At 51.5% G+C, this 24,179-nt stretch overlaps 22 non-coding genes across 22 annotated transcripts; 6 read left to right on the top strand and 16 right to left on the bottom strand.

Annotated features, from left to right (window-relative positions):
• Positions 1-3,967: 3,967 nt before the first annotated feature.
• Trnag-gcc (transfer RNA glycine (anticodon GCC)) lies at positions 3,968-4,038 on the bottom strand. Its single transcript has one exon. It is a non-coding gene; the product is annotated as a tRNA-Gly (tRNA).
• Positions 4,039-4,383: 345 nt separating this feature from the next.
• On the top strand, positions 4,384-4,455 carry Trnag-ucc (transfer RNA glycine (anticodon UCC)). Its single transcript has one exon. It is a non-coding gene; the product is annotated as a tRNA-Gly (tRNA).
• Positions 4,456-5,049: 594 nt separating this feature from the next.
• On the bottom strand, positions 5,050-5,123 carry Trnai-aau (transfer RNA isoleucine (anticodon AAU)). Its single transcript has one exon. It is a non-coding gene; the product is annotated as a tRNA-Ile (tRNA).
• A 2,324-nt stretch (positions 5,124-7,447) lies between these two features.
• On the bottom strand, positions 7,448-7,520 carry Trnam-cau (transfer RNA methionine (anticodon CAU)). The gene has a single exon. It is a non-coding gene; the product is annotated as a tRNA-Met (tRNA).
• Positions 7,521-7,900: 380 nt separating this feature from the next.
• On the bottom strand, positions 7,901-7,971 carry Trnag-gcc (transfer RNA glycine (anticodon GCC)). Its single transcript has one exon. It is a non-coding gene; the product is annotated as a tRNA-Gly (tRNA).
• A 345-nt stretch (positions 7,972-8,316) lies between these two features.
• On the top strand, positions 8,317-8,388 carry Trnag-ucc (transfer RNA glycine (anticodon UCC)). Its single transcript has one exon. It is a non-coding gene; the product is annotated as a tRNA-Gly (tRNA).
• Positions 8,389-8,982: 594 nt separating this feature from the next.
• Trnai-aau (transfer RNA isoleucine (anticodon AAU)) lies at positions 8,983-9,056 on the bottom strand. Its single transcript has one exon. It is a non-coding gene; the product is annotated as a tRNA-Ile (tRNA).
• Positions 9,057-11,382: 2,326 nt separating this feature from the next.
• Positions 11,383-11,455, bottom strand: Trnam-cau (transfer RNA methionine (anticodon CAU)). Its single transcript has one exon. It is a non-coding gene; the product is annotated as a tRNA-Met (tRNA).
• Positions 11,456-11,835: 380 nt separating this feature from the next.
• On the bottom strand, positions 11,836-11,906 carry Trnag-gcc (transfer RNA glycine (anticodon GCC)). The gene has a single exon. It is a non-coding gene; the product is annotated as a tRNA-Gly (tRNA).
• A 350-nt stretch (positions 11,907-12,256) lies between these two features.
• Positions 12,257-12,328, top strand: Trnag-ucc (transfer RNA glycine (anticodon UCC)). Its single transcript has one exon. It is a non-coding gene; the product is annotated as a tRNA-Gly (tRNA).
• A 594-nt stretch (positions 12,329-12,922) lies between these two features.
• Positions 12,923-12,996, bottom strand: Trnai-aau (transfer RNA isoleucine (anticodon AAU)). The gene has a single exon. It is a non-coding gene; the product is annotated as a tRNA-Ile (tRNA).
• Positions 12,997-15,326: 2,330 nt separating this feature from the next.
• Positions 15,327-15,399, bottom strand: Trnam-cau (transfer RNA methionine (anticodon CAU)). The gene has a single exon. It is a non-coding gene; the product is annotated as a tRNA-Met (tRNA).
• Positions 15,400-15,779: 380 nt separating this feature from the next.
• Positions 15,780-15,850, bottom strand: Trnag-gcc (transfer RNA glycine (anticodon GCC)). The gene has a single exon. It is a non-coding gene; the product is annotated as a tRNA-Gly (tRNA).
• Positions 15,851-16,195: 345 nt separating this feature from the next.
• On the top strand, positions 16,196-16,267 carry Trnag-ucc (transfer RNA glycine (anticodon UCC)). The gene has a single exon. It is a non-coding gene; the product is annotated as a tRNA-Gly (tRNA).
• A 594-nt stretch (positions 16,268-16,861) lies between these two features.
• Positions 16,862-16,935, bottom strand: Trnai-aau (transfer RNA isoleucine (anticodon AAU)). Its single transcript has one exon. It is a non-coding gene; the product is annotated as a tRNA-Ile (tRNA).
• Positions 16,936-19,258: 2,323 nt separating this feature from the next.
• Positions 19,259-19,331, bottom strand: Trnam-cau (transfer RNA methionine (anticodon CAU)). The gene has a single exon. It is a non-coding gene; the product is annotated as a tRNA-Met (tRNA).
• A 380-nt stretch (positions 19,332-19,711) lies between these two features.
• Trnag-gcc (transfer RNA glycine (anticodon GCC)) lies at positions 19,712-19,782 on the bottom strand. The gene has a single exon. It is a non-coding gene; the product is annotated as a tRNA-Gly (tRNA).
• Positions 19,783-20,127: 345 nt separating this feature from the next.
• Positions 20,128-20,199, top strand: Trnag-ucc (transfer RNA glycine (anticodon UCC)). Its single transcript has one exon. It is a non-coding gene; the product is annotated as a tRNA-Gly (tRNA).
• Positions 20,200-20,793: 594 nt separating this feature from the next.
• Positions 20,794-20,867, bottom strand: Trnai-aau (transfer RNA isoleucine (anticodon AAU)). Its single transcript has one exon. It is a non-coding gene; the product is annotated as a tRNA-Ile (tRNA).
• A 2,326-nt stretch (positions 20,868-23,193) lies between these two features.
• Trnam-cau (transfer RNA methionine (anticodon CAU)) lies at positions 23,194-23,266 on the bottom strand. Its single transcript has one exon. It is a non-coding gene; the product is annotated as a tRNA-Met (tRNA).
• A 380-nt stretch (positions 23,267-23,646) lies between these two features.
• Positions 23,647-23,717, bottom strand: Trnag-gcc (transfer RNA glycine (anticodon GCC)). The gene has a single exon. It is a non-coding gene; the product is annotated as a tRNA-Gly (tRNA).
• A 345-nt stretch (positions 23,718-24,062) lies between these two features.
• Trnag-ucc (transfer RNA glycine (anticodon UCC)) lies at positions 24,063-24,134 on the top strand. The gene has a single exon. It is a non-coding gene; the product is annotated as a tRNA-Gly (tRNA).
• Positions 24,135-24,179: the final 45 nt, after the last annotated feature.

Here is a 24,179-nt window from a genome sequence, read left to right as displayed (position 1 = left end):
CTGCCGCCACCTTTTTTGCTGCTGGGCGATTTCAATGCCCACAACCCTCTATGGGGTGGGAGTGTCTCCGATGATCGTGGTCGGGCCGTGGAGCATGTGTTGGCTCAGCTCGACCTTAGCCTCTTGAACACCGGTGCTCCCACGCATTTCAGTGTGGCCCACGGCTCGTTCTCGGCCATCGATCTCTCTATTTGCAGCCCTGGACTTGTCCCATCCCTCCACTGGAGGGTGCATCCTGACCTGTGTGGTAGTGACCATTTTCCCATCTATTTGTCACTGCCACAGTGTCATTCTTCTGGGCGCTTGCCCCGCTGGGCTCTCCACAGGGCTGACTGGCCAGCTTTTACTTCCGCTGTAACCATTGCGTCTCCCCCACAGGGTGACATTGACGAGGTGGTCTGTGTTTTAACCACGTCCATCATTTCAGCGGCCGAGGCTACCATCCCCCGTTCCTCTGGCCTCCCTCGGCGGAAGGCTGTCCCCTGGTGGTCGCCGGAGATTGCTGAGGCTATTCGCGACCGTAGGCGGGCTCTCCAGCGTCATAGGCGGCATCCGTCTCTGGAGACCCTCATCGCCTTTAAGAGGCTCCGTGCCTTCGCCCGTCGACTTATTGCACGGCGTAAGCAGGAGTGCTGGGAGAGGTACGTCTCCTCCCTGGGCTCCCGTGTCTCGTCCTCGCACGTGTGGTCCCGGATCCGGCGGATTTATGGCTCCCAGACCCCTGTGGGTGTCCCTGGGCTCTCCTTGGACGGTGCTGTCTGCACGGACGCTGCCGCCATTGCTGAACGGCTAGCCGCGCACTTTGCTCAGAGCTCTGCGACTGCATCCTATCCCCCCGCCTTTCGCTCTCTAAAGGAGCGAGCCGAGCGGACGCCGTTCTCATTCCACACGCGTCATTATGAAACATACAATGCTCCTTTCAGCGAGAGGGAACTCCTCGCTGCCCTCGCCGATTGCCCTGATACAGCACCAGGACCTGACTGCATCCACGCGCAGATGCTGAAGCATCTCTCCAGGGACTGCCAGAGACACATCCTCACCATCTTTAACCGTATTTGGAGCGAGGGCGTGTTCCCGTCGCAATGGCGAGAGGGTCTTATTGTCCCCATCGTGAAGCCCGGTGCGGACCCACTGGCGGTGGACAGCTATCGTCCCATTACCCTCACCAACGTTTTGTGCAAATTGCTCGAACGTATGGTGGGGCGGCGTTTGTGTTGGGTCCTTGAGTCGCGCGGTCTCCTCGCTCCGTCCCAGGGTGGCTTCCATCGGGGCCGGTCTGCGGTGGACAATTTGGTGCGGCTGGAATCTGCTGTCCGTACGGCTTTTGCCCGACGTCAGCACCTTGTTGCTGTATTTTTCGATCTGCGGAAGGCGTATGACACCACATGGAGGCATCACATCCTCGCCACGTTGCATGGGTGGGGTCTTCGTGGTCGGCTCCCGGCTTTTCTCCAAAGCTTTTTATTGCGCCGCTCTTTCCGGGTGCAAGTCGGACCCACCTCTAGTTCCTCTTATATACAGGAAAATGGGGTCCCGCAGGGCTCGGTGTTGAGCGTCTCGTTATTTCTAGTGGCCATTAATGGTCTGGCTGCAGCAGTGGGGTCGTCGGTGTCTCCTTCTTTGTATGCCGACGACTTCTGCATCTCATTTAGCTCCACGACTACGGGAGTCGCCGAACGCAGGTTGCAAGTCGCCGTTCGCAAGGCGGCATCATGGGCTCTGGCTCATGGTTTTCAGTTCTCTGCTGCCAAGACTCGGGTTATGCACTTCTGCAGGCGTCGGACGGTCCACCCTCATCCTGACCTTTACCTCGACGGCCACCTGCTTGCAGTGGTGGACACTTGCCGCTTCTTGGGACTCGTGTTTGATGCCCGGCTCACATGGGTTCCTCATGTTACTCAGCTGAAGCAAAACTGCTGGCGGCACCTCAACGCCCTCCGCTGCCTTAGCCACACGTCTTGGGGTGCAGATCGCTGCACGCTGCTGCGGTTGTACAGAGCCCTTGTGCAGTCTCGGCTTGATTATGGGAGCCTGGCCTATGGGTCTGCATCACCCTCAGTGTTGAAGTTGTTAGACCCCATACACCACTGTGGGGTCCGGCTTGCAACTGGCGCTTTTCGTACGAGCCCCGTGGATAGTCTACTGGTGGAGGCCGGGGTTCCCCCGCTGCGGTTTCGCCGCCATCGACTGCTCGCCGATTATGCTGTCCACGTGCATTGCTCGCCAGGCCATCCCAATCGTCGCCTGCTTTTCCCTGCCATGGTCCTCCATCTGCCCGAACGGCGACCTAGGTCTGGGCTTTCCGTAGCTGTCCGTGTCCAGTCCCTGCTGTCAGAACTGGGGTCATTCCCTCTTCTGCCTCCCTTCCGGGTCCGTACACCTACGCCTCCCTGGTGTTTGTCCCGGCCGTCTGTCCGTCTGGATTTGGCACAGGGCCCTAAGGACTCGGTTCCGCCTGTGGCCCTCCGTCGCCGTTTTCTTGCGCTCCTCGAATCATTTCCGGGCTGTGAGCCTGTCTACACTGATGGTTCCCTGGTTGATGGTCGCACTGCCTACGCCTTTGCTCACTCTGACCATGTTGAGCAACGCTCCTTGCCGGCTGGCTGCAGTATTTTTACTGCAGAGCTGGTGGCCATCTTGCGCGCTCTTGAGCACATGCGTTTCTGCTCAGGTAGGTCCGTTGTCATCTGCAGTGACTCCCTGAGCAGCCTTCAGGCCATCGACCGCTGCTATCCCTCCTCTCCTCTGGTGTCCTCCATTCAGGAGGCTGTTTCCGCCATTGCCCGTTCTGGTGGTTCAGTGGTCCTGGTTTGGACGCCCGGTCATGTTGGCATCCCAGGGAACGAACGCGTAGACAGGCTGGCCAAAGGGGCGATCGACGCCCCGGCTTTGGGGATCGGCCTTCCGGCTCGCGACCAGCAGCTGGTGTTGCGCCGTAAGGTACTTGGGATGTGGGCTGCTGAGTGGCGTGGCATGACAGCCCCGAATAAACTACGGGCTGTCAAGGGGACGATCGATGTGTGGCGTTCTTCCCTGCGGGCTTCTCGCAGGGACTCGGTAGTCCTGTGTCGGCTGCGCATCGGCCATACGTACCTGACGCACGGCCATCTCTTGCGTCAGGAGGATCCCCCCTTGTGTCGGTGTGGGTCCCGGCTGACGGTCGGCCACATTTTGCTGGAGTGTCCTCGACTGCGCACACTCCGGCAATCTTTTAATCTCCCGGGCACTTTGGGTTTGGTTTTATCTGACGATGCCTCCATGGCTAATGACGTTTTAAATTTTATCCGTGGTAGTCCTTTTTATGGTTCGATTTAGGGAGGTCCTGCGCCTTTCCCTTTCTGTGTCTTTTGTCCTCGTGTCTGTTGCTGTTTTGGCAGGCCGTGAGATGGTTGACTCTTTCCCTTTTTTGATCTCGTGGTCAGTCAACCAGTCTCCGGCCCTCTTCCTTTCTTCTGTTTCTTTCCGTCTGGTGTTCCTCTGTCCTGTTCTTGTCTGTAGTGTTCGTTGCTGCATTTGTGTTCTTTTAGCGCCTGGGGGGACGTCTCCTCCCCCTTTGGTTTTTATCTGCTTCGTAGATTTTCGGCTCGCCTGATTTTGGAACGGGGGACTGATGACCTTCGCTGTTTAGTCCCCCTTAAACATACCAACAACCAACCAACCTGGATAACGTGTTCTGTTGCTACACGTGCACTGCCGGCCCAGTTGATTGCGGTGTTGCTGCAGCTGTTGCAACGATAGGCAGCACTCCTTGTCGTTAAAGTTCAGTGCCTCGGAGGCACCCGGACACAGCAACTTGTGAGGCCAGGCCGACGCTAGTCTGTAGAACATGATGCGAGCGTCCTAGTGGGGACCCGCGAGTGCTGCGTTCTCGGTTCTTCTCAAGGGAATCCAGCTATACATTCTTGTGGATCGTGCATCTCAAGCGCGCAAGCCACGCGGCAGCATTATCGCGGGAAAAGCAAAATGATGCATCGGCCGGGAATCGAACCCGGGCCGCCCGCGTGGCAGGCGAGCATTCTACCACTGAACCCCCGATGCTCGGGCCAGCGGCAACTTCACGCTGCTTCCCGAGCAGATGTCTCAAGGGAAAGTGGGACTGCCGTCAAGCGGCGTAGCATTCTGTGGAGGAGATGCTGCCGACGCTGAATCCTGCACTGCACTGCACTGCTTAAAAATGCCGCCAGAACGCGGTCCTCTGCGTACTCTTGCGTCGCCGGCGCCGACTCTTGCCAAAGGATGCGAAATGTGCGCGGATACGCTGTCCCAATGCGTCTGGATGTGCTCCCCTAGCCTGCCTCGAAATGCGCCTGCCGGTACGATCATCTTCGGCCGCTGCCGACACGCGGGAAGCCGACACAGCGCGGAGGCGGGGCGCTCGCTTGTGCGGTGGTGGTGTAATGGTCAGCATAGTTGCCTTCCAAGCAGTTGATCCGGGTTCGATTCCCGGCCACCGCAGCAGGCTTTTAATTAGGCGTATGAGTACTTTTGCCACGCGCTCTTAAATTATTGTTTTTTCGCCCTCTTACTCGCTGCATACCAGCCCTTAGTGTGTCTCGACTTGTCTCGACTTTGCTCAGCTGACGCGAGAGCTGACGCTCTCAAATCGGCCTATATCAAAACGACAAGCACGAGAAACGACTGAGAGAGGCTAAGGAGAAGCGAGGCGATGGACACACAGCACGCCCCCTTCATTTCACGGTGGCGTCTCCCTGACCGAATCGGGCTGTAGCTCCGAAAACAAAGGAGAAACAAAAATAGGAAGTAAAACTGCCAATAGTGCCCTGTGTTCCCATGCGCTCACCCGCGCAAGTACTGACAAGGGCCAAAGTTGTTACGCATCGGCAATCGGACATTTTCTTTTATTTTCTCTTTATCGGTTGAGAACCAGTGTATTCAAGATATTATGGCCATTGCCGAGTGAATGCTGTAGTGCTTCCCGACGAGTCGGGTTCGGATCCTCTGTCAACTTCCACGCAGGGTGATGATCTTTTGCTCATCACACTCGCCAGCTGAAATCGGCGCTGCCTTTTCGCAGTAGTAAAAGAGTAGTGGCCCGTGGGGGGCTCGAACCCACGACCTTCGCGTTATTAGCACGACGCTCTAACCAACTGAGCTAACGGGCCTCGGCAGATGCAGTTGCTCAGCCCTACGCTGGAAACAGGTGGCATGAAGCCATACACCATTTCTATGGTCGTCGTGTGTCTGCTTCCCTAGTCTATATTCTGCTGACGGTCACGAAACAGTAGCTATATTGCGAGCAGGACGGGAAACGGCCGCTCGGACAGCTCAAACTTGTCACGATTCGTGTGGAAAAAATTCCGTTCCGGTACCGGGAATCGAACCCGGGCCTCCTGGGTGAAAGCCAGGTATCCTAGCCACTTTTTTTTTTTTTTTTTTAATAGGTTAATGGTGGGGGCTCCCTCCAGAATTCTAAAACAAAGACTAAGACAGAACCTTCATTTTAAGCGCTGGTGAAGTTAAAAATGCTTTTAAAGACGGGGTTCTCTCCGCTAGTGTCGCTGTCGTCGCTGTCATCTTCTCTCTGGATTGTCCTTCTTGCGTCCTCTTTATCTGCATACCTAGCTTCCTCGAGCCTGTTGGCTTCTTTCTCAACCAGAGATGTTTTCCCTACACCTATCATGTCAGAGGGGCTGGTAGTCAAGACATTGACGACACTCCTTCCGTAATTCTGGAGTGCATCTACTTGAGCTCTTCTGTCTTTAACCCAGACGGCCTCTAGTGCACCCTGATTATTTTCTGAAGAATATACTAATGCATTGACGATGACGCTGGCTAGCACTACGTTGGCAATTGGTCTGAGTTCAGAAAAATAGCCATCATCGATGACCCTGGCCCAGGGAGCTGATCTTTGAGGCTGAGTTCTCCTTTCGTATTGGTGCATATAACGAGAGATGTTGGTCCATGATTGTTTTGTCTTGTCCCAGAGGGTTAACTCACACAGGTCATACCACCCAACACTTAAGATACTACAAAGTTCACTCACCATGTGTATCATTTGCATTCCGTTGTATGCTGTATGAGTTAATACTGATGCCGCAAAGATGGCGGCAGATCCCGAATCAGTGGATGACGCGTAATGCATCCATTGTTTTACAATTTTGCAAAAGACGGTAATTACTCTTGGATCATTTTTATTCAAGTAATCGGTGGCTTCCTGTATGGCTGCTGAGCAGGGTGGAGCATACTCGATGTTTTGTAACCTGAGTAGATTTAGAATATTCGTACGGTATTGTTTCTTCAAGAAGGCGGCACTCAACTGATTTGTATCTTTAACAAGGCCTCTCATAAGTGTCATGGCTACATAGCCGGCAACTCGTCTTAGTATGATGACCCCAGTGCTTTGTGCACTGGTTGCAGGGACTTTCTCTAAGATCTTTCGGACACCATCTAGAAAAGCCTGAAGACTATTGTCGGAGTATGAAAACAATAAATCTTTGTTAATATTCGGTGGTGGCTCCGCTGGACTTGAAGGATCTGATGCCATAACCCCCGAAGCTCCAGCCTCTGATTCGGAAGATAAAGCAATAGTTGGGATGGACCCTGTTTTCTCAACCAACTTGATCTCCGTTGGAGAAGGGGGAGCCTATGAGTCTTCTAACTCTTGTGTGTCATCCATTTCCCCTGGGTCTAAGCGAGGGGAGGTGAGACATGTTAACAGATTGGTATCTTGACTGTCAGTATAATCACTCTCATCCCACATTACATCCATAGCCGTGGAGCAAGCCGATCCAGGCATTTGACCGATGGCTGCGAGAATGATGTCTGATACTTCAAATCCTCTTTGCCGCTCTCCTTTGCAATAAAAGTTGAAGAATCTAATTAAAACTTGTTTCTGAACAGAACAGGTTCGAAGAGAGCTTGGGAAATTCCGTTGTTTGGCTATCTCCTTGCACTTATCATCGTTCCATCCTTCCTTTTTGGCGAATGTGGACCTGGATATCGTAGGGTTGGTTTCATCTCTGATAGTGGCGAAGGATTCTAAGAGTTGATTTAATTCTTGCCTAGTTTCCTTCTCATCTGATGAGTGTGCCATCGTGGTGTAGTGGTAATCGTCGGTATAGACTCACGTGTGTTATCGGGTTACAAGGATCATGTATTGGATCTTCTAAAGCCACTAGACCACACCGGATGTGGCCGTTCCATTCGACCGTTCGTACGGTCGCTTGTCGCATTTCGTGTCGAGTGCCGCGTCGGCGCCCCTCTCTCTTTGCGAGCATCTTTGCACATGCTGACTGGCAAGGCGCGCACCTCAAACGTCGCAGAGCAATGCTTTTCGCTTCATGCTCTGCTGGGAGAAGAGGAAAAGGGAAGCTGTAAGTAGCAATAACAGCAAGTAAACATTTTCCCGCTGAAGCGTTGAAGATAACAAACAAGAAATACGTTGGCGCCCTAGCAACGGCACCACCATCAGTCACAGAAAATTAAATGCCCCGGGTGAGGATCGAACTCGCGACCTTAAGATTATGAGACTTACGCGCTGCCTACTGCGCTACCGAGGCACGGGTGAACCGCTTGTCCTGGAAACTGGGTAAATACCGTACCCAATATTAGACGTAGAGACACTGTACTTCCTGGATAACGTGTTCTGTTGCTACACGTGCACTGCCGGCCCAGTTGATTGCGGTGTTGCTGCAGCTGTTGCAACGATAGGCAGCACTCCTTGTCGTTAAAGTTCAGTGCCTCGGAGGCACCCGGACACAGCAACTTGTGAGGCCAGGCCGACGCTAGTCTGTAGAACATGATGCGAGCGTCCTAGTGGGGACCCGCGAGTGCTGCGTTCTCGGTTCTTCTCAAGGGAATCCAGCTATACATTCTTGTGGATCGTGCATCTCAAGCGCGCAAGCCACGCGGCAGCATTATCGCGGGAAAAGCAAAATGATGCATCGGCCGGGAATCGAACCCGGGCCGCCCGCGTGGCAGGCGAGCATTCTACCACTGAACCCCCGATGCTCGGGCCAGCGGCAACTTCACGCTGCTTCCCGAGCAGATGTCTCAAGGGAAAGTGGGACTGCCGTCAAGCGGCGTAGCATTCTGTGGAGGAGATGCTGCCGACGCTGAATCCTGCACTGCACTGCACTGCTTAAAAATGCCGCCAGAACGCGGTCCTCTGCGTACTCTTGCGTCGCCGGCGCCGACTCTTGCCAAAGGATGCGAAATGTGCGCGGATACGCTGTCCCAATGCGTCTGGATGTGCTCCCCTAGCCTGCCTCGAAATGCGCCTGCCGGTACGATCATCTTCGGCCGCTGCCGACACGCGGGAAGCCGACACAGCGCGGAGGCGGGGCGCTCGCTTGTGCGGTGGTGGTGTAATGGTCAGCATAGTTGCCTTCCAAGCAGTTGATCCGGGTTCGATTCCCGGCCACCGCAGCAGGCTTTTAATTAGGCGTATGAGTACTTTTGCCACGCGCTCTTAAATTATTGTTTTTTCGCCCTCTTACTCGCTGCATACCAGCCCTTAGTGTGTCTCGACTTGTCTCGACTTTGCTCAGCTGACGCGAGAGCTGACGCTCTCAAATCGGCCTATATCAAAACGACAAGCACGAGAAACGACTGAGAGAGGCTAAGGAGAAGCGAGGCGATGGACACACAGCACGCCCCCTTCATTTCACGGTGGCGTCTCCCTGACCGAATCGGGCTGTAGCTCCGAAAACAAAGGAGAAACAAAAATAGGAAGTAAAACTGCCAATAGTGCCCTGTGTTCCCATGCGCTCACCCGCGCAAGTACTGACAAGGGCCAAAGTTGTTACGCATCGGCAATCGGACATTTTCTTTTATTTTCTCTTTATCGGTTGAGAACCAGTGTATTCAAGATATTATGGCCATTGCCGAGTGAATGCTGTAGTGCTTCCCGACGAGTCGGGTTCGGATCCTCTGTCAACTTCCACGCAGGGTGATGATCTTTTGCTCATCACACTCGCCAGCTGAAATCGGCGCTGCCTTTTCGCAGTAGTAAAAGAGTAGTGGCCCGTGGGGGGCTCGAACCCACGACCTTCGCGTTATTAGCACGACGCTCTAACCAACTGAGCTAACGGGCCTCGGCAGATGCAGTTGCTCAGCCCTACGCTGGAAACAGGTGGCATGAAGCCATACACCATTTCTATGGTCGTCGTGTGTCTGCTTCCCTAGTCTATATTCTGCTGACGGTCACGAAACAGTAGCTATATTGCGAGCAGGACGGGAAACGGCCGCTCGGACAGCTCAAACTTGTCACGATTCGTGTGGAAAAAATTCCGTTCCGGTACCGGGAATCGAACCCGGGCCTCCTGGGTGAAAGCCAGGTATCCTAGCCACTTTTTTTTTTTTTTTTTTTTAATAGGTTAATGGTGGGGGCTCCCTCCAGAATTCTAAAACAAAGACTAAGACAGAACCTTCATTTTAAGCGCTGGTGAAGTTAAAAATGCTTTTAAAGACGGGGTTCTCTCCGCTAGTGTCGCTGTCGTCGCTGTCATCTTCTCTCTGGATTGTCCTTCTTGCGTCCTCTTTATCTGCATACCTAGCTTCCTCGAGCCTGTTGGCTTCTTTCTCAACCAGAGATGTTTTCCCTACACCTATCATGTCAGAGGGGCTGGTAGTCAAGACATTGACGACACTCCTTCCGTAATTCTGGAGTGCATCTACTTGAGCTCTTCTGTCTTTAACCCAGACGGCCTCTAGTGCACCCTGATTATTTTCTGAAGAATATACTAATGCATTGACGATGACGCTGGCTAGCACTACGTTGGCAATTGGTCTGAGTTCAGAAAAATAGCCATCATCGATGACCCTGGCCCAGGGAGCTGATCTTTGAGGCTGAGTTCTCCTTTCGTATTGGTGCATATAACGAGAGATGTTGGTCCATGATTGTTTTGTCTTGTCCCAGAGGGTTAACTCACACAGGTCATACCACCCAACACTTAAGATACTACAAAGTTCACTCACCATGTGTATCATTTGCATTCCGTTGTATGCTGTATGAGTTAATACTGATGCCGCAAAGATGGCGGCAGATCCCGAATCAGTGGATGACGCGTAATGCATCCATTGTTTTACAATTTTGCAAAAGACGGTAATTACTCTTGGATCATTTTTATTCAAGTAATCGGTGGCTTCCTGTATGGCTGCTGAGCAGGGTGGAGCATACTCGATGTTTTGTAACCTGAGTAGATTTAGAATATTCGTACGGTATTGTTTCTTCAAGAAGGCGGCACTCAACTGATTTGTATCTTTAACAAGGCCTCTCATAAGTGTCATGGCTACATAGCCGGCAACTCGTCTTAGTATGATGACCCCAGTGCTTTGTGCACTGGTTGCAGGGACTTTCTCTAAGATCTTTCGGACACCATCTAGAAAAGCCTGAAGACTATTGTCGGAGTATGAAAACAATAAATCTTTGTTAATATTCGGTGGTGGCTCCGCTGGACTTGAAGGATCTGATGCCATAACCCCCGAAGCTCCAGCCTCTGATTCGGAAGATAAAGCAATAGTTGGGATGGACCCTGTTTTCTCAACCAACTTGATCTCCGTTGGAGAAGGGGGAGCCTATGAGTCTTCTAACTCTTGTGTGTCATCCATTTCCCCTGGGTCTAAGCGAGGGGAGGTGAGACATGTTAACAGATTGGTATCTTGACTGTCAGTATAATCACTCTCATCCCACATTACATCCATAGCCGTGGAGCAAGCCGATCCAGGCATTTGACCGATGGCTGCGAGAATGATGTCTGATACTTCAAATCCTCTTTGCCGCTCTCCTTTGCAATAAAAGTTGAAGAATCTAATTAAAACTTGTTTCTGAACAGAACAGGTTCGAAGAGAGCTTGGGAAATTCCGTTGTTTGGCTATCTCCTTGCACTTATCATCGTTCCATCCTTCCTTTTTGGCGAATGTGGACCTGGATATCGTAGGGTTGGTTTCATCTCTGATAGTGGCGAAGGATTCTAAGAGTTGATTTAATTCTTGCCTAGTTTCCTTCTCATCTGATGAGTGTGCCATCGTGGTGTAGTGGTAATCGTCGGTATAGACTCACGTGTGTTATCGGGTTACAAGGATCATGTATTGGATCTTCTAAAGCCACTAGACCACACCGGATGTGGCCGTTCCATTCGACCGTTCGTACGGTCGCTTGTCGCATTTCGTGTCGAGTGCCGCGTCGGCGCCCCTCTCTCTTTGCGAGCATCTTTGCACATGCTGACTGGCAAGGCGCGCACCTCAAACGTCGCAGAGCAATGCTTTTCGCTTCATGCTCTGCTGGGAGAAGAGGAAAAGGGAAGCTGTAAGTAGCAATAACAGCAAGTAAACATTTTCCCGCTGAAGCGTTGAAGATAACAAACAAGAAATACGTTGGCGCCCTAGCAACGGCACCACCATCAGTCACAGAAAATTAAATGCCCCGGGTGAGGATCGAACTCGCGACCTTAAGATTATGAGACTTACGCGCTGCCTACTGCGCTACCGAGGCACGGGTGAACCGCTTGTCCTGGAAACTGGGTAAATACCGTACCCAATATTAGACGTAGAGACACTGTACTTCCTGGATAACGTGTTCTGTTGCTACACGTGCACTGCCGGCCCAGTTGATTGCGGTGTTGCTGCAGCTGTTGCAACGATAGGCAGCACTCCTTGTCGTTAAAGTTCAGTGCCTCGGAGGCACCCGGACACAGCAACTTGTGAGGCCAGGCCGACGCTAGTCTGTAGAACATGATGCGAGCGTCCTAGTGGGGACCCGCGAGTGCTGCGTTCTCGGTTCTTCTCAAGGGAATCCAGCTATACATTCTTGTGGATCGTGCATCTCAAGCGCGCAAGCCACGCGGCAGCATTATCGCGGGAAAAGCAAAATGATGCATCGGCCGGGAATCGAACCCGGGCCGCCCGCGTGGCAGGCGAGCATTCTACCACTGAACCCCCGATGCTCGGGCCAGCGGCAACTTCACGCTGCTTCCCGAGCAGATGTCTCAAGGGAAAGTGGGACTGCCGTCAAGCGGCGTAGCATTCTGTGGAGGAGATGCTGCCGACGCTGAATCCTGCACTGCACTGCACTGCACTGCTTAAAAATGCCGCCAGAACGCGGTCCTCTGCGTACTCTTGCGTCGCCGGCGCCGACTCTTGCCAAAGGATGCGAAATGTGCGCGGATACGCTGTCCCAATGCGTCTGGATGTGCTCCCCTAGCCTGCCTCGAAATGCGCCTGCCGGTACGATCATCTTCGGCCGCTGCCGACACGCGGGAAGCCGACACAGCGCGGAGGCGGGGCGCTCGCTTGTGCGGTGGTGGTGTAATGGTCAGCATAGTTGCCTTCCAAGCAGTTGATCCGGGTTCGATTCCCGGCCACCGCAGCAGGCTTTTAATTAGGCGTATGAGTACTTTTGCCACGCGCTCTTAAATTATTGTTTTTTCGCCCTCTTACTCGCTGCATACCAGCCCTTAGTGTGTCTCGACTTGTCTCGACTTTGCTCAGCTGACGCGAGAGCTGACGCTCTCAAATCGGCCTATATCAAAACGACAAGCACGAGAAACGACTGAGAGAGGCTAAGGAGAAGCGAGGCGATGGACACACAGCACGCCCCCTTCATTTCACGGTGGCGTCTCCCTGACCGAATCGGGCTGTAGCTCCGAAAACAAAGGAGAAACAAAAATAGGAAGTAAAACTGCCAATAGTGCCCTGTGTTCCCATGCGCTCACCCGCGCAAGTACTGACAAGGGCCAAAGTTGTTACGCATCGGCAATCGGACATTTTCTTTTATTTTCTCTTTATCGGTTGAGAACCAGTGTATTCAAGATATTATGGCCATTGCCGAGTGAATGCTGTAGTGCTTCCCGACGAGTCGGGTTCGGATCCTCTGTCAACTTCCACGCAGGGTGATGATCTTTTGCTCATCACACTCGCCAGCTGAAATCGGCGCTGCCTTTTCGCAGTAGTAAAAGAGTAGTGGCCCGTGGGGGGCTCGAACCCACGACCTTCGCGTTATTAGCACGACGCTCTAACCAACTGAGCTAACGGGCCTCGGCAGATGCAGTTGCTCAGCCCTACGCTGGAAACAGGTGGCATGAAGCCATACACCATTTCTATGGTCGTCGTGTGTCTGCTTCCCTAGTCTATATTCTGCTGACGGTCACGAAACAGTAGCTATATTGCGAGCAGGACGGGAAACGGCCGCTCGGACAGCTCAAACTTGTCACGATTCGTGTGGAAAAAATTCCGTTCCGGTACCGGGAATCGAACCCGGGCCTCCTGGGTGAAAGCCAGGTATCCTAGCCACTTTTTTTTTTTTTTTTTTTTTTTTAATAGGTTAATGGTGGGGGCTCCCTCCAGAATTCTAAAACAAAGACTAAGACAGAACCTTCATTTTAAGCGCTGGTGAAGTTAAAAATGCTTTTAAAGACGGGGTTCTCTCCGCTAGTGTCGCTGTCGTCGCTGTCATCTTCTCTCTGGATTGTCCTTCTTGCGTCCTCTTTATCTGCATACCTAGCTTCCTCGAGCCTGTTGGCTTCTTTCTCAACCAGAGATGTTTTCCCTACACCTATCATGTCAGAGGGGCTGGTAGTCAAGACATTGACGACACTCCTTCCGTAATTCTGGAGTGCATCTACTTGAGCTCTTCTGTCTTTAACCCAGACGGCCTCTAGTGCACCCTGATTATTTTCTGAAGAATATACTAATGCATTGACGATGACGCTGGCTAGCACTACGTTGGCAATTGGTCTGAGTTCAGAAAAATAGCCATCATCGATGACCCTGGCCCAGGGAGCTGATCTTTGAGGCTGAGTTCTCCTTTCGTATTGGTGCATATAACGAGAGATGTTGGTCCATGATTGTTTTGTCTTGTCCCAGAGGGTTAACTCACACAGGTCATACCACCCAACATTTAAGATACTACAAAGTTCACTCACCATGTGTATCATTTGCATTCCGTTGTATGCTGTATGAGTTAATACTGATGCCGCAAAGATGGCGGCAGATCCCGAATCAGTGGATGACGCGTAATGCATCCATTGTTTTACAATTTTGCAAAAGACGGTAATTACTCTTGGATCATTTTTATTCAAGTAATCGGTGGCTTCCTGTATGGCTGCTGAGCAGGGTGGAGCATACTCGATGTTTTGTAACCTGAGTAGATTTAGAATATTCGTACGGTATTGTTTCTTCAAGAAGGCGGCACTCAACTGATTTGTATCTTTAACAAGGCCTCTCATAAGTGTCATGGCTACATAGCCGGCAACTCGTCTTAGTATGATGACCCCAGTGCTTTGTGCACTGGTTGCAGGGACTTTCTCTAAGATCTTTCGGACACCATCTAGAAAAGCCTGAAGACTATTGTCGGAGTATGAAAACAATAAATCTTTGTTAATATTCGGTGGTGGCTCCGCTGGACTTGAAGGATCTGATGCCATAACCCCCGAAGCTCCAGCCTCTGATTCGGAAGATAAAGCAATAGTTGGGATGGACCCTGTTTTCTCAACCAACTTGATCTCCGTTGGAGAAGGGGGAGCCTATGAGTCTTCTAACTCTTGTGTGTCATCCATTTCCCCTGGGTCTAAGCGAGGGGAGGTGAGACATGTTAACAGATTGGTATCTTGACTGTCAGTATAATCACTCTCATCCCATATTACATCCATAGCCGTGGAGCAAGCCGATCCAGGCATTTGACCGATGGCTGCGAGAATGATGTCTGATACTTCAAATCCTCTTTGCCGCTCTCCTTTGCAATAAAAGTTGAAGAATCTAATTAAAACTTGTTTCTGAACAGAACAGGTTCGAAGAGAGCTTGGGAAATTCCGTTGTTTGGCTATCTCCTTGCACTTATCATCGTTCCATCCTTCCTTTTTGGCGAATGTGGACCTGGATATCGTAGGGTTGGTTTCATCTCTGATAGTGGCGAAGGATTCTAAGAGTTGATTTAATTCTTGCCTAGTTTCCTTCTCATCTGATGAGTGTGCCATCGTGGTGTAGTGGTAATCGTCGGTATAGACTCACGTGTGTTATCGGGTTACAAGGATCATGTATTGGATCTTCTAAAGCCACTAGACCACACCGGATGTGGCCGTTCCATTCGACCGTTCGTACGGTCGCTTGTCGCATTTCGTGTCGAGTGCCGCGTCGGCGCCCCTCTCTCTTTGCGAGCATCTTTGCACATGCTGACTGGCAAGGCGCGCACCTCAAACGTCGCAGAGCAATGCTTTTCGCTTCATGCTCTGCTGGGAGAAGAGGAAAAGGGAAGCTGTAAGTAGCAATAACAGCAAGTAAACATTTTCCCGCTGAAGCGTTGAAGATAACAAACAAGAAATACGTTGGCGCCCTAGCAACGGCACCACCATCAGTCACAGAAAATTAAATGCCCCGGGTGAGGATCGAACTCGCGACCTTAAGATTATGAGACTTACGCGCTGCCTACTGCGCTACCGAGGCACGGGTGAACCGCTTGTCCTGGAAACTGGGTAAATACCGTACCCAATATTAGACGTAGAGACACTGTACTTCCTGGATAACGTGTTCTGTTGCTACACGTGCACTGCCGGCCCAGTTGATTGCGGTGTTGCTGCAGCTGTTGCAACGATAGGCAGCACTCCTTGTCGTTAAAGTTCAGTGCCTCGGAGGCACCCGGACACAGCAACTTGTGAGGCCAGGCCGACGCTAGTCTGTAGAACATGATGCGAGCGTCCTAGTGGGGACCCGCGAGTGCTGCGTTCTCGGTTCTTCTCAAGGGAATCCAGCTATACATTCTTGTGGATCGTGCATCTCAAGCGCGCAAGCCACGCGGCAGCATTATCGCGGGAAAAGCAAAATGATGCATCGGCCGGGAATCGAACCCGGGCCGCCCGCGTGGCAGGCGAGCATTCTACCACTGAACCCCCGATGCTCGGGCCAGCGGCAACTTCACGCTGCTTCCCGAGCAGATGTCTCAAGGGAAAGTGGGACTGCCGTCAAGCGGCGTAGCATTCTGTGGAGGAGATGCTGCCGACGCTGAATCCTGCACTGCACTGCACTGCTTAAAAATGCCGCCAGAACGCGGTCCTCTGCGTACTCTTGCGTCGCCGGCGCCGACTCTTGCCAAAGGATGCGAAATGTGCGCGGATACGCTGTCCCAATGCGTCTGGATGTGCTCCCCTAGCCTGCCTCGAAATGCGCCTGCCGGTACGATCATCTTCGGCCGCTGCCGACACGCGGGAAGCCGACACAGCGCGGAGGCGGGGCGCTCGCTTGTGCGGTGGTGGTGTAATGGTCAGCATAGTTGCCTTCCAAGCAGTTGATCCGGGTTCGATTCCCGGCCACCGCAGCAGGCTTTTAATTAGGCGTATGAGTACTTTTGCCACGCGCTCTTAAATTATTGTTTTTTCGCCCTCTTACTCGCTGCATACCAGCCCTTAGTGTGTCTCGACTTGTCTCGACTTTGCTCAGCTGACGCGAGAGCTGACGCTCTCAAATCGGCCTATATCAAAACGACAAGCACGAGAAACGACTGAGAGAGGCTAAGGAGAAGCGAGGCGATGGACACACAGCACGCCCCCTTCATTTCACGGTGGCGTCTCCCTGACCGAATCGGGCTGTAGCTCCGAAAACAAAGGAGAAACAAAAATAGGAAGTAAAACTGCCAATAGTGCCCTGTGTTCCCATGCGCTCACCCGCGCAAGTACTGACAAGGGCCAAAGTTGTTACGCATCGGCAATCGGACATTTTCTTTTATTTTCTCTTTATCGGTTGAGAACCAGTGTATTCAAGATATTATGGCCATTGCCGAGTGAATGCTGTAGTGCTTCCCGACGAGTCGGGTTCGGATCCTCTGTCAACTTCCACGCAGGGTGATGATCTTTTGCTCATCACACTCGCCAGCTGAAATCGGCGCTGCCTTTTCGCAGTAGTAAAAGAGTAGTGGCCCGTGGGGGGCTCGAACCCACGACCTTCGCGTTATTAGCACGACGCTCTAACCAACTGAGCTAACGGGCCTCGGCAGATGCAGTTGCTCAGCCCTACGCTGGAAACAGGTGGCATGAAGCCATACACCATTTCTATGGTCGTCGTGTGTCTGCTTCCCTAGTCTATATTCTGCTGACGGTCACGAAACAGTAGCTATATTGCGAGCAGGACGGGAAACGGCCGCTCGGACAGCTCAAACTTGTCACGATTCGTGTGGAAAAAATTCCGTTCCGGTACCGGGAATCGAACCCGGGCCTCCTGGGTGAAAGCCAGGTATCCTAGCCACTTTTTTTTTTTTTTTTTAATAGGTTAATGGTGGGGGCTCCCTCCAGAATTCTAAAACAAAGACTAAGACAGAACCTTCATTTTAAGCGCTGGTGAAGTTAAAAATGCTTTTAAAGACGGGGTTCTCTCCGCTAGTGTCGCTGTCGTCGCTGTCATCTTCTCTCTGGATTGTCCTTCTTGCGTCCTCTTTATCTGCATACCTAGCTTCCTCGAGCCTGTTGGCTTCTTTCTCAACCAGAGATGTTTTCCCTACACCTATCATGTCAGAGGGGCTGGTAGTCAAGACATTGACGACACTCCTTCCGTAATTCTGGAGTGCATCTACTTGAGCTCTTCTGTCTTTAACCCAGACGGCCTCTAGTGCACTCTGATTATTTTCTGAAGAATATACTAATGCATTGACGATGACGCTGGCTAGCACTACGTTGGCAATTGGTCTGAGTTCAGAAAAATAGCCATCATCGATGACCCTGGCCCAGGGAGCTGATCTTTGAGGCTGAGTTCTCCTTTCGTATTGGTGCATATAACGAGAGATGTTGGTCCATGATTGTTTTGTCTTGTCCCAGAGGGTTAACTCACACAGGTCATACCACCCAACATTTAAGATACTACAAAGTTCACTCACCATGTGTATCATTTGCATTCCGTTGTATGCTGTATGAGTTAATACTGATGCCGCAAAGATGGCGGCAGATCCCGAATCAGTGGATGACGCGTAATGCATCCATTGTTTTACAATTTTGCAAAAGACGGTAATTACTCTTGGATCATTTTTATTCAAGTAATCGGTGGCTTCCTGTATGGCTGCTGAGCAGGGTGGAGCATACTCGATGTTTTGTAACCTGAGTAGATTTAGAATATTCGTACGGTATTGTTTCTTCAAGAAGGCGGCACTCAACTGATTTGTATCTTTAACAAGGCCTCTCATAAGTGTCATGGCTACATAGCCGGCAACTCGTCTTAGTATGATGACCCCAGTGCTTTGTGCACTGGTTGCAGGGACTTTCTCTAAGATCTTTCGGACACCATCTAGAAAAGCCTGAAGACTATTGTCGGAGTATGAAAACAATAAATCTTTGTTAATATTCGGTGGGGGCTCCGCTGGACTTGAAGGATCTGATGCCATAACCCCCGAAGCTCCAGCCTCTGATTCGGAAGATAAAGCAATAGTTGGGATGGACCCTGTTTTCTCAACCAACTTGATCTCCGTTGGAGAAGGGGGAGCCTATGAGTCTTCTAACTCTTGTGTGTCATCCATTTCCCCTGGGTCTAAGCGAGGGGAGGTGAGACATGTTAAAAGATTGGTATCTTGACTGTCAGTATAATCACTCTCATCCCATATTACATCCATAGCCGTGGAGCAAGCCGATCCAGGCATTTGACCGATGGCTGCGAGAATGATGTCTGATACTTCAAATCCTCTTTGCCGCTCTCCTTTGCAATAAAAGTTGAAGAATCTAATTAAAACTTGTTTCTGAACAGAACAGGTTCGAAGAGAGCTTGGGAAATTCCGTTGTTTGGCTATCTCCTTGCACTTATCATCGTTCCATCCTTCCTTTTTGGCGAATGTGGACCTGGATATCGTAGGGTTGGTTTCATCTCTGATAGTGGCGAAGGATTCTAAGAGTTGATTTAATTCTTGCCTAGTTTCCTTCTCATCTGATGAGTGTGCCATCGTGGTGTAGTGGTAATCGTCGGTATAGACTCACGTGTGTTATCGGGTTACAAGGATCATGTATTGGATCTTCTAAAGCCACTAGACCACACCGGATGTGGCCGTTCCATTCGACCGTTCGTACGGTCGCTTGTCGCATTTCGTGTCGAGTGCCGCGTCGGCGCCCCTCTCTCTTTGCGAGCATCTTTGCACATGCTGACTGGCAAGGCGCGCACCTCAAACGTCGCAGAGCAATGCTTTTCGCTTCATGCTCTGCTGGGAGAAGAGGAAAAGGGAAGCTGTAAGTAGCAATAACAGCAAGTAAAGATTTTCCCGCTGAAGCGTTGAAGATAACAAACAAGAAATACGTTGGCGCCCTAGCAACGGCACCACCATCAGTCACAGAAAATTAAATGCCCCGGGTGAGGATCGAACTCACGACCTTAAGATTATGAGACTTACGCGCTGCCTACTGCGCTACCGAGGCACGGGTGAACCGCTTGTCCTGGAAACTGGGTAAATACCGTACCCAATATTAGACGTAGAGACACTGTACTTCCTGGATAACGTGTTCTGTTGCTACACGTGCACTGCCGGCCCAGTTGATTGCGGTGTTGCTGCAGCTGTTGCAACGATAGGCAGCACTCCTTGTCGTTAAAGTTCAGTGCCTCGGAGGCACCCGGACACAGCAACTTGTGAGGCCAGGCCGACGCTAGTCTGTAGAACATGATGCGAGCGTCCTAGTGGGGACCCGCGAGTGCTGCGTTCTCGGTTCTTCTCAAGGGAATCCAGCTATACATTCTTGTGGATCGTGCATCTCAAGCGCGCAAGCCACGCGGCAGCATTATCGCGGGAAAAGCAAAATGATGCATCGGCCGGGAATCGAACCCGGGCCGCCCGCGTGGCAGGCGAGCATTCTACCACTGAACCCCCGATGCTCGGGCCAGCGGCAACTTCACGCTGCTTCCCGAGCAGATGTCTCAAGGGAAAGTGGGACTGCCGTCAAGCGGCGTAGCATTCTGTGGAGGAGATGCTGCCGACGCTGAATCCTGCACTGCACTGCACTGCTTAAAAATGCCGCCAGAACGCGGTCCTCTGCGTACTCTTGCGTCGCCGGCGCCGACTCTTGCCAAAGGATGCGAAATGTGCGCGGATACGCTGTCCCAATGCGTCTGGATGTGCTCCCCTAGCCTGCCTCGAAATGCGCCTGCCGGTACGATCATCTTCGGCCGCTGCCGACACGCGGGAAGCCGACACAGCGCGGAGGCGGGGCGCTCGCTTGTGCGGTGGTGGTGTAATGGTCAGCATAGTTGCCTTCCAAGCAGTTGATCCGGGTTCGATTCCCGGCCACCGCAGCAGGCTTTTAATTAGGCGTATGAGTACTTTTGCCACGCGCTCTTAAATTATTGTTTTTTCGCCCTCTTACTCGCTGCATACCAGCCCTTAGTGTGTCTCGACTTGTCTCGACTTTGCTCAGCTGACGCGAGAGCTGACGCTCTCAAATCGGCCTATATCAAAACGACAAGCACGAGAAACGACTGAGAGAGGCTAAGGAGAAGCGAGGCGATGGACACACAGCACGCCCCCTTCATTTCACGGTGGCGTCTCCCTGACCGAATCGGGCTGTAGCTCCGAAAACAAAGGAGAAACAAAAATAGGAAGTAAAACTGCCAATAGTGCCCTGTGTTCCCATGCGCTCACCCGCGCAAGTACTGACAAGGGCCAAAGTTGTTACGCATCGGCAATCGGACATTTTCTTTTATTTTCTCTTTATCGGTTGAGAACCAGTGTATTCAAGATATTATGGCCATTGCCGAGTGAATGCTGTAGTGCTTCCCGACGAGTCGGGTTCGGATCCTCTGTCAACTTCCACGCAGGGTGATGATCTTTTGCTCATCACACTCGCCAGCTGAAATCGGCGCTGCCTTTTCGCAGTAGTAAAAGAGTAGTGGCCCGTGGGGGGCTCGAACCCACGACCTTCGCGTTATTAGCACGACGCTCTAACCAACTGAGCTAACGGGCCTCGGCAGATGCAGTTGCTCAGCCCTACGCTGGAAACAGGTGGCATGAAGCCATACACCATTTCTATGGTCGTCGTGTGTCTGCTTCCCTAGTCTATATTCTGCTGACGGTCACGAAACAGTAGCTATATTGCGAGCAGGACGGGAAACGGCCGCTCGGACAGCTCAAACTTGTCACGATTCGTGTGGAAAAAATTCCGTTCCGGTACCGGGAATCGAACCCGGGCCTCCTGGGTGAAAGCCAGGTATCCTAGCCACTTTTTTTTTTTTTTTTTTTTAATAGGTTAATGGTGGGGGCTCCCTCCAGAATTCTAAAACAAAGACTAAGACAGAACCTTCATTTTAAGCGCTGGTGAAGTTAAAAATGCTTTTAAAGACGGGGTTCTCTCCGCTAGTGTCGCTGTCGTCGCTGTCATCTTCTCTCTGGATTGTCCTTCTTGCGTCCTCTTTATCTGCATACCTAGCTTCCTCGAGCCTGTTGGCTTCTTTCTCAACCAGAGATGTTTTCCCTACACCTATCATGTCAGAGGGGCTGGTAGTCAAGACATTGACGACACTCCTTCCGTAATTCTGGAGTGCATCTACTTGAGCTCTTCTGTCTTTAACCCAGACGGCCTCTAGTGCACTCTGATTATTTTCTGAAGAATATACTAATGCATTGACGATGACGCTGGCTAGCACTACGTTGGCAATTGGTCTGAGTTCAGAAAAATAGCCATCATCGATGACCCTGGCCCAGGGAGCTGATCTTTGAGGCTGAGTTCTCCTTTCGTATTGGTGCATATAACGAGAGATGTTGGTCCATGATTGTTTTGTCTTGTCCCAGAGGGTTAACTCACACAGGTCATACCACCCAACATTTAAGATACTACAAAGTTCACTCACCATGTGTATCATTTGCATTCCGTTGTATGCTGTATGAGTTAATACTGATGCCGCAAAGATGGCGGCAGATCCCGAATCAGTGGATGACGCGTAATGCATCCATTGTTTTACAATTTTGCAAAAGACGGTAATTACTCTTGGATCATTTTTATTCAAGTAATCGGTGGCTTCCTGTATGGCTGCTGAGCAGGGTGGAGCATACTCGATGTTTTGTAACCTGAGTAGATTTAGAATATTCGTACGGTATTGTTTCTTCAAGAAGGCGGCACTCAACTGATTTGTATCTTTAACAAGGCCTCTCATAAGTGTCATGGCTACATAGCCGGCAACTCGTCTTAGTATGATGACCCCAGTGCTTTGTGCACTGGTTGCAGGGACTTTCTCTAAGATCTTTCGGACACCATCTAGAAAAGCCTGAAGACTATTGTCGGAGTATGAAAACAATAAATCTTTGTTAATATTCGGTGGGGGCTCCGCTGGACTTGAAGGATCTGATGCCATAACCCCCGAAGCTCCAGCCTCTGATTCGGAAGATAAAGCAATAGTTGGGATGGACCCTGTTTTCTCAACCAACTTGATCTCCGTTGGAGAAGGGGGAGCCTATGAGTCTTCTAACTCTTGTGTGTCATCCATTTCCCCTGGGTCTAAGCGAGGGGAGGTGAGACATGTTAAAAGATTGGTATCTTGACTGTCAGTATAATCACTCTCATCCCATATTACATCCATAGCCGTGGAGCAAGCCGATCCAGGCATTTGACCGATGGCTGCGAGAATGATGTCTGATACTTCAAATCCTCTTTGCCGCTCTCCTTTGCAATAAAAGTTGAAGAATCTAATTAAAACTTGTTTCTGAACAGAACAGGTTCGAAGAGAGCTTGGGAAATTCCGTTGTTTGGCTATCTCCTTGCACTTATCATCGTTCCATCCTTCCTTTTTGGCGAATGTGGACCTGGATATCGTAGGGTTGGTTTCATCTCTGATAGTGGCGAAGGATTCTAAGAGTTGATTTAATTCTTGCCTAGTTTCCTTCTCATCTGATGAGTGTGCCATCGTGGTGTAGTGGTAATCGTCGGTATAGACTCACGTGTGTTATCGGGTTACAAGGATCATGTATTGGATCTTCTAAAGCCACTAGACCACACCGGATGTGGCCGTTCCATTCGACCGTTCGTACGGTCGCTTGTCGCATTTCGTGTCGAGTGCCGCGTCGGCGCCCCTCTCTCTTTGCGAGCATCTTTGCACATGCTGACTGGCAAGGCGCGCACCTCAAACGTCGCAGAGCAATGCTTTTCGCTTCATGCTCTGCTGGGAGAAGAGGAAAAGGGAAGCTGTAAGTAGCAATAACAGCAAGTAAACATTTTCCCGCTGAAGCGTTGAAGATAACAAACAAGAAATACGTTGGCGCCCTAGCAACGGCACCACCATCAGTCACAGAAAATTAAATGCCCCGGGTGAGGATCGAACTCACGACCTTAAGATTATGAGACTTACGCGCTGCCTACTGCGCTACCGAGGCACGGGTGAACCGCTTGTCCTGGAAACTGGGTAAATACCGTACCCAATATTAGACGTAGAGACACTGTACTTCCTGGATAACGTGTTCTGTTGCTACACGTGCACTGCCGGCCCAGTTGATTGCGGTGTTGCTGCAGCTGTTGCAACGATAGGCAGCACTCCTTGTCGTTAAAGTTCAGTGCCTCGGAGGCACCCGGACACAGCAACTTGTGAGGCCAGGCCGACGCTAGTCTGTAGAACATGATGCGAGCGTCCTAGTGGGGACCCGCGAGTGCTGCGTTCTCGGTTCTTCTCAAGGGAATCCAGCTATACATTCTTGTGGATCGTGCATCTCAAGCGCGCAAGCCACGCGGCAGCATTATCGCGGGAAAAGCAAAATGATGCATCGGCCGGGAATCGAACCCGGGCCGCCCGCGTGGCAGGCGAGCATTCTACCACTGAACCCCCGATGCTCGGGCCAGCGGCAACTTCACGCTGCTTCCCGAGCAGATGTCTCAAGGGAAAGTGGGACTGCCGTCAAGCGGCGTAGCATTCTGTGGAGGAGATGCTGCCGACGCTGAATCCTGCACTGCACTGCACTGCTTAAAAATGCCGCCAGAACGCGGTCCTCTGCGTACTCTTGCGTCGCCGGCGCCGACTCTTGCCAAAGGATGCGAAATGTGCGCGGATACGCTGTCCCAATGCGTCTGGATGTGCTCCCCTAGCCTGCCTCGAAATGCGCCTGCCGGTACGATCATCTTCGGCCGCTGCCGACACGCGGGAAGCCGACACAGCGCGGAGGCGGGGCGCTCGCTTGTGCGGTGGTGGTGTAATGGTCAGCATAGTTGCCTTCCAAGCAGTTGATCCGGGTTCGATTCCCGGCCACCGCAGCAGGCTTTTAATTAGGCGTATGAGTACTTTTGCCACGCGCTCTT

Source organism: Schistocerca serialis, chromosome 2 (assembly GCF_023864345.2).
Source record: "Schistocerca serialis cubense isolate TAMUIC-IGC-003099 chromosome 2, iqSchSeri2.2, whole genome shotgun sequence".
NCBI classification, from domain to species: Eukaryota; Metazoa; Arthropoda; class Insecta; order Orthoptera; family Acrididae; genus Schistocerca; species Schistocerca serialis.
Note: the sequence above shows the minus strand (reverse complement) of the source record. Positions and strands in the feature narration are given on the sequence as shown.